General features: G+C 41.4%; 1 protein-coding gene across 3 annotated transcripts in view; it reads right to left on the bottom strand.

The window, feature by feature from the left end:
• LOC121376985 (calmodulin-A-like) overlaps positions 1–6,000 on the bottom strand; it is a 113,010-nt gene that overhangs the window by 55,498 nt on the left and 51,512 nt on the right. The window contains exon 1 of one of the 3 annotated variants that reach the window (XM_041504804.1): positions 130–372. The exons of 1 other annotated variant lie outside the window; for it this stretch is intronic. The gene's annotated coding sequence lies outside the window, so the exon portion shown is untranslated. Of the gene's footprint in view, positions 1–129; positions 373–6,000 lie in introns of those variants that run through there. One more of the 3 variants, XM_041504803.1, reaches the window with a different exon arrangement.

Below are 6,000 nucleotides of genomic sequence, written 5' to 3'. Positions count from 1 at the left end.
GATGGACATATAGAGGACCAGACCGGCAGCAGAGTTGCAAGGCGATTCACGCACAAAAACTAGATACTATCTAAAACGGAATACAAAAGATTTTTTTTTTGACAAATATTGAATACAAAACGACATTACCTTTTCCCAGAAGCCTGCTAACTCGTGTATTGCGCCAACCGTCAGACTATAAACCTGTACTCAGAGGTTTATACCGCTCAACACAAATTACTCTTAGCATGCCACTGGCACCAGTGGACAATCTAATTGCATTAGACAAAACCACTGGCTGTCGCGACCTCTGATGGCAAATTAAAGTGCCGGTGGCACGCTGCGCGAGTGGTGTTAAATCGTCGGTATCACTGCGCGTGCTCGGGTGGGAGGAATTGATCCACGGCGCACGGATCTGTAAATAGTCCCTCGCGCACATACCGTGTGTGTCACGGCCAGCATGCACAGATGGTGACGCGGTAGTAGCTGGTATTAAGGGCGGAACAATAAACAGCGAGCAATTCTGTTGGGGATATTAAATCAGTTTAGGGCAAAATGAATTTGTTTTTATAATTGTATTTTTTATATCATAGTGTGTGAATGTGTGTTTCAATGTGTCGGTGTCGGTGTCGGTGTCGGTGTGTGTGTGTGTGTGTGTGTGTGTGTGTGTGTGTGTGTGTGTGTGTGTGTGTGTGTGTGTGTGTGTGTGTGTGTGATTTGTTGTGTGTATTGTGTTGTGTGTTTATGTGTTATTTGAGGTATTATGTTATTGAGAGGTTTTTAGAGAGAGCTTGTGTGTGAGGTGGTGATGAGATGAGAGAGAGAGAGGATTGAGAGAGAGAGGAGAGAAGAGCGGGGAGAGGAGAGAGAGAGAGGGAGGGAGGTGGGGGGGGGGGGGGGGGAGACAGACAGACAGATACGGACGTGTGGAGTAACAGGGATGAAGCCGAACATAGACGAATGGGAACACACACGGCGCGAGCCGTATGCACACATACATAGTATTCAATATTAAGATTTGCTTTGTTTAATGCTACCACAACACATTGATTTATTAAAGGTGTATTATTAAAAATAAGCGTTCTTTGTTGGAAAGGTGCTTATCCAAAGCTCCTAAATCAATATTACTACTACTGCTATTACTACTGCTGTTGCTGCTACTACTGTCTACTACTAATACTACTTCTGCTACTATTACTACTACTACTACTACTGTTATTGCTACTTCTACTGCCACTACTACTACTTCTGCTACCGCTACTGCTACTATTACTACTACTACTGCTGCTGTTACTGCTACTGTTACTGTTACTGTTACTACTACTACTACTACTACTACTACTACTACTACTACTACTACTACTACTACTACTACTACTCGTTGATAGTATCTGTTCACGTCCGGCAATCTGACCCTTAAACTGTTGTCGTTAACAACGTCTTTCAATCATGATTTACATAATTATTGATAACGTCATCACTGATTTAAAAAAAAAAAAAAAAAAAAAAATCGTCTACATATTGGCTGACTGATTATAAAACAATAATAAGTGGAAATCGGGTAGAAATATTGTCTGTTTTACAACAAAAAGCTCGGAACGCACACACAATCAATTTTTATACATAGAGCATAATAAATCCTTGGTTCGTTGTCTTCCGGCGATAGCTTATGGACGACCCAGACATGTCTACCGGAAATTAGCCTCGTTTCAAACATGGCGGCTTCCATTGTTCGCGTCGCTTGCGACGGAAGTGGGACAATGGGTGAAAAGTTCCGCGGCATATCAAAGGTTAGTGGCACGCAATCACGCAGACAAGGTAGGTAATATTATATTAATAGAATACTCTTAAAGGGACATACCCTAGTTTTTAAACACTAAGACATATTTATTTTTTTACTATTAAGCCGTGTTTGATAACTGAAATCATACTTTACTTAGATTTTCTTGTTTAGATTATCAATTTCCGTGCATTGGAAGTGTTTTTGGTCATCATGGTGTTTTTAATATCATAAAATGCATTTCTCGTAGTTTTAGTCTACTTTTAGAGGGTATTTCACCATTTCAGAGTCACAGACTCATGTTTCACTCAATTGTAACTTTATCCAAATGTGTTACAGGTTTGTAGATTAACTAAACTTAGTGATAATTTTCACGAGTTAAAACTAGGCTCTGTACATTTAAAGCACTTCCACTCGTTTCGGAAAGTGGCGAAACTTTGAATTGGTGAAATTTTGGGTCAACATCTCGTACCAGCCAGTTCACCACGACTGGTATATCAACGGTCGTGGTAAGTGCTATCCTGTCTATGGGATGTATTTCTCGTTCCAGCCAGTGGGTTGGTGCAAATAAAAGATCCCTTGCTATTAATGAACCAATGCAGCGGGTTTCCTGTCTAGGACTATATGTAAAAATTACCAATTGTTTAATAATAATAAATCAATGTGCTCTAGTGGTGTCGTTAAACAAAACAAACATTCCTTTTGTCTGTGGGATGGTGGATATAAAATATATTTTGTACGCCCTATTCGAGGAGGAAATTATTATTAATTAATTTTATATATATATATATATATATATATATATATATTTTTTTTTTTTTTTTTTTTTTTTTTTTTTGGGGGGGGGTCCGATTCTATATTAATAAAGATGAAAATAAGGCTTGTGCCCCCCACTGTGACCCCATCATTAGAGATTGTGCCCCCCCCCCCGCACCACACACACACACACATCCACCCCACTCCACCTATCGTTCCTATGCACATAAACACATATCCAAATTAAGAGCCACACATAAACTAATATGCTAGGCTTAGACTACCAACTACCAAGTTGGACAACATTCTGCTGTCACGACTTGTACGACTGTCCAGTTGCTAGTCTGAGCGCTCTTACAACTCGATTCTTGTATAACCTATTAGCTGTTAACCTGAGCGCACCCGCCTTAAATCGGGAGTTGGGAAAATTATATCGCAACCAACGAGTTGGCTAGCTTCGTCGTGACAGTTGACAGTCTAAGACTAGCGTTACACATAGGTATAAGACAGAGCGTTTACAATTCCTCTACGTGACCTCTCGGGTAACGCGCCTCATACGTTTGACGTGTATCTATGTCAGTAAAATCTCTTTGCACGGGCGTCAATCTGATTAAAATTAGATCTACTGGTCTACCAGTAGATCTAACAGCATTGCGTGGACTCCCATGTCCAGGTGACATTTCATCTATAAATAACAATTAAAATATCGACCAATTACACATCACCTGTTATAGCGTTATTCGAGAGCATACAAATTCTAAAAATAACGGGCGAGACGGGGGGGGGGGGGGGGGGGGGAGTGCAGTAATAAACTCCGGATTGTATACTAGTATAAACAGATTTTATGGCTATACCATCTTGAAATGAATTTTATATAAAATTTTATATTGCAATTAGTTTCCGGCATACATGTACTTTGTAATTTACCCGGATCATTTCGTATACCCTAGGCATAATCCCGAATGTTTTCAAATTCTTTTCACATCACAGGATTCCCAGTCTGGAGCTCCACGCGGTAAGACGTGTTTGTTTCGTTTGTGAATTCTGCGCGTGCTTTCGTGTGCTCTACTTGGGGGTCCTTCATTTCGTTGTTTTTGTCAGCGAAATGAAGTTTTCTACTGGGATGTATGCGGCCATTGGAACTGATTGAACGCTGGAACGCTTCTCGTTTCGACAGCCTGCACCACCAGGTTTTTTTAGCGAGATTCCTTGCCTCCACGTCATTTCTCCGTCTGACTGTCGACTTGTTTTTTTCGTGACTCTTATGACGGCCATTCTGCAGAACGCAACAGGTGGCTCGCGTTTAGTCTCTACATGTCCGAGCCTGTCCTAGCAGCATTGGAAGATTGACCGCCCCACTCTAAGAAGAAATAGGAAGCGGGGTCGGCCCCTACTACTCTTTTTCTAGACTTTACCTTGCTTTATAGTGATACTATCTCGTATGCTCCGGAGTCGGGCCCGTCCGCACCACTATACCAACCCATGACGACTGGACTATACCCTAGTCTGATACTCTCTCTCGTTCTGACGGATCCGGCTTCTCAAGATCTGTATTTCAGCACAGCACTACAGGGTGTATACTACCAAATCAAATCCCATAGACGACAATAGTAACATATGTGGCTAAAACTCCTAGCTGCAACGTATCAACCGACATAAACGCCACGGATATAAATACTACCACCCCTTACACTTAAAGTGAATCAGAAAAAAATGGGGGTCAAGCTGCTCGTTTCTGAGATAACGGGTAGCGTCTATGACTACCCTAGTTTCGCACAAAATTCGAGTACTTTTTTTTACAGGTACCCCATACATGTTTCAAGCACAAGGCTACTTGACACATTGGTACTAGATGAAATAAAATTGCACATTTTTTTTACCCAGATGAAACTATTATTTTTTACAACCAACACACTCACATTTATAACCAATCACAGGACTTGTGGTGTTCACTTCTCTATCAAAAGTTCGGTGCACCTCGAACTTTGACCCAGCCGGAAGTTATTTGGTTTAGTACTACCTACACCTTCAAAGTCTATCGACTGTCAATCTAGGGGTTTTCTTGACGGGAAGCAACCTTTGTTGAACCAGTTATGGATCACTGGTCGGTGCATGTGGTTTACACCTACCCATTGAGCCTTGCAGAGCACTCACTCAGGGTTTGGAGTCGGTATTTGGATTAAAAATCCCATGCCTCGACTGAGATCCGAACCCAGTACCTACTAGCCTGTAGACAGATGGCCTACCACGACGCCACCGAGGCCGGTTGTTTGACGTAAGAAGAAAAGTATAAGTGTTTTGGATATTATAACAAACACATACTATTTTTTGTGTCCAATTTAGAAAACAATCAGCTTAAAAATAAATAACTTCTCGTCATTTCCATCGCAGGAATAACTTGTACTGTTTTATTGTCGATTTTCAATTTCTCCGCGCACTTTTTTTTTTTTTTTTTTGGTAACTTTTTTTGGGTCTATTCCTTACACGAATGTGTTACCGGACAGAAATGGAACCTCAGGTGATAAATTGCGAAATGCAAACGTGCTAAATTGTCATCAATTTCTGCGGAAGCGACCCAGAGATGGAACTAAACCGTCCCCGCAGAGCCCACTAAAACAATTACCGCTACGTCAGCAGGCGAACTCGACACCTTTCCTTAGAATAATCTCATTGTAGGTAATTGCTTTATATTCTCCCGGGAAAAAGGTGGTCATATTGCAGCATACCAGCAGACGGCAATTGTCACCTGTCCAAGGCAAAGCGCGACATTTTGCGATGACGCCAAAAAACTTCAAAAGGCCTTAAAATTACATGTATAAAGATTTTCTTAACGTGATAAAAATGCGAAATAAGAGAGAGAGAGAGAGAGAGAGAGAGAGAGAGAGAGAGAGAGGGGGGGGGGGGGTCGCTACATCACACACACACACGCACACACGCACACACCACATATATGCACTCATACCACACACACCACACACACACACCAAACGCACATTACACACTCACACACATACAAACCACACATTCACATACACACACGCACACTCACAAAATACACGCACACACACACAAAAACACACACACACCAAACACACAAATGACGCACGCACGCACATACATACACCACACACACACACAAACACACCAAACACACAAATGACGCATACACACACACAAACACACACACACACACACACTGTGACACATTATATGCATTTTCCCACATACACGATAGCACACACTACGGTCTTTGATAAAGAGAATAACTGTCTTAATATATCGGCTTTATCCTGCGAAGGTTAGAATGGCGAATAATGCGGGCAGACTCCGCCGATCGACATTCGCCATTCGACCTGAGCAGGATAAAGCCGATATCTTAAGACAGTAACCGGTTATTTATTTATCCTGCAATAATATATAATTCGAAAAATGTATGAAATTAACCATTTTATTACATAACGTTACCGTTGTCATTAATTTCATTT

This window comes from Gigantopelta aegis, chromosome 7 (genome assembly GCF_016097555.1).
Source record: "Gigantopelta aegis isolate Gae_Host chromosome 7, Gae_host_genome, whole genome shotgun sequence".
NCBI lineage: Eukaryota > Metazoa > Mollusca > Gastropoda > Neomphalida > Peltospiridae > Gigantopelta > Gigantopelta aegis.
This window is presented reverse-complemented; position numbering and strand designations above follow the sequence as displayed.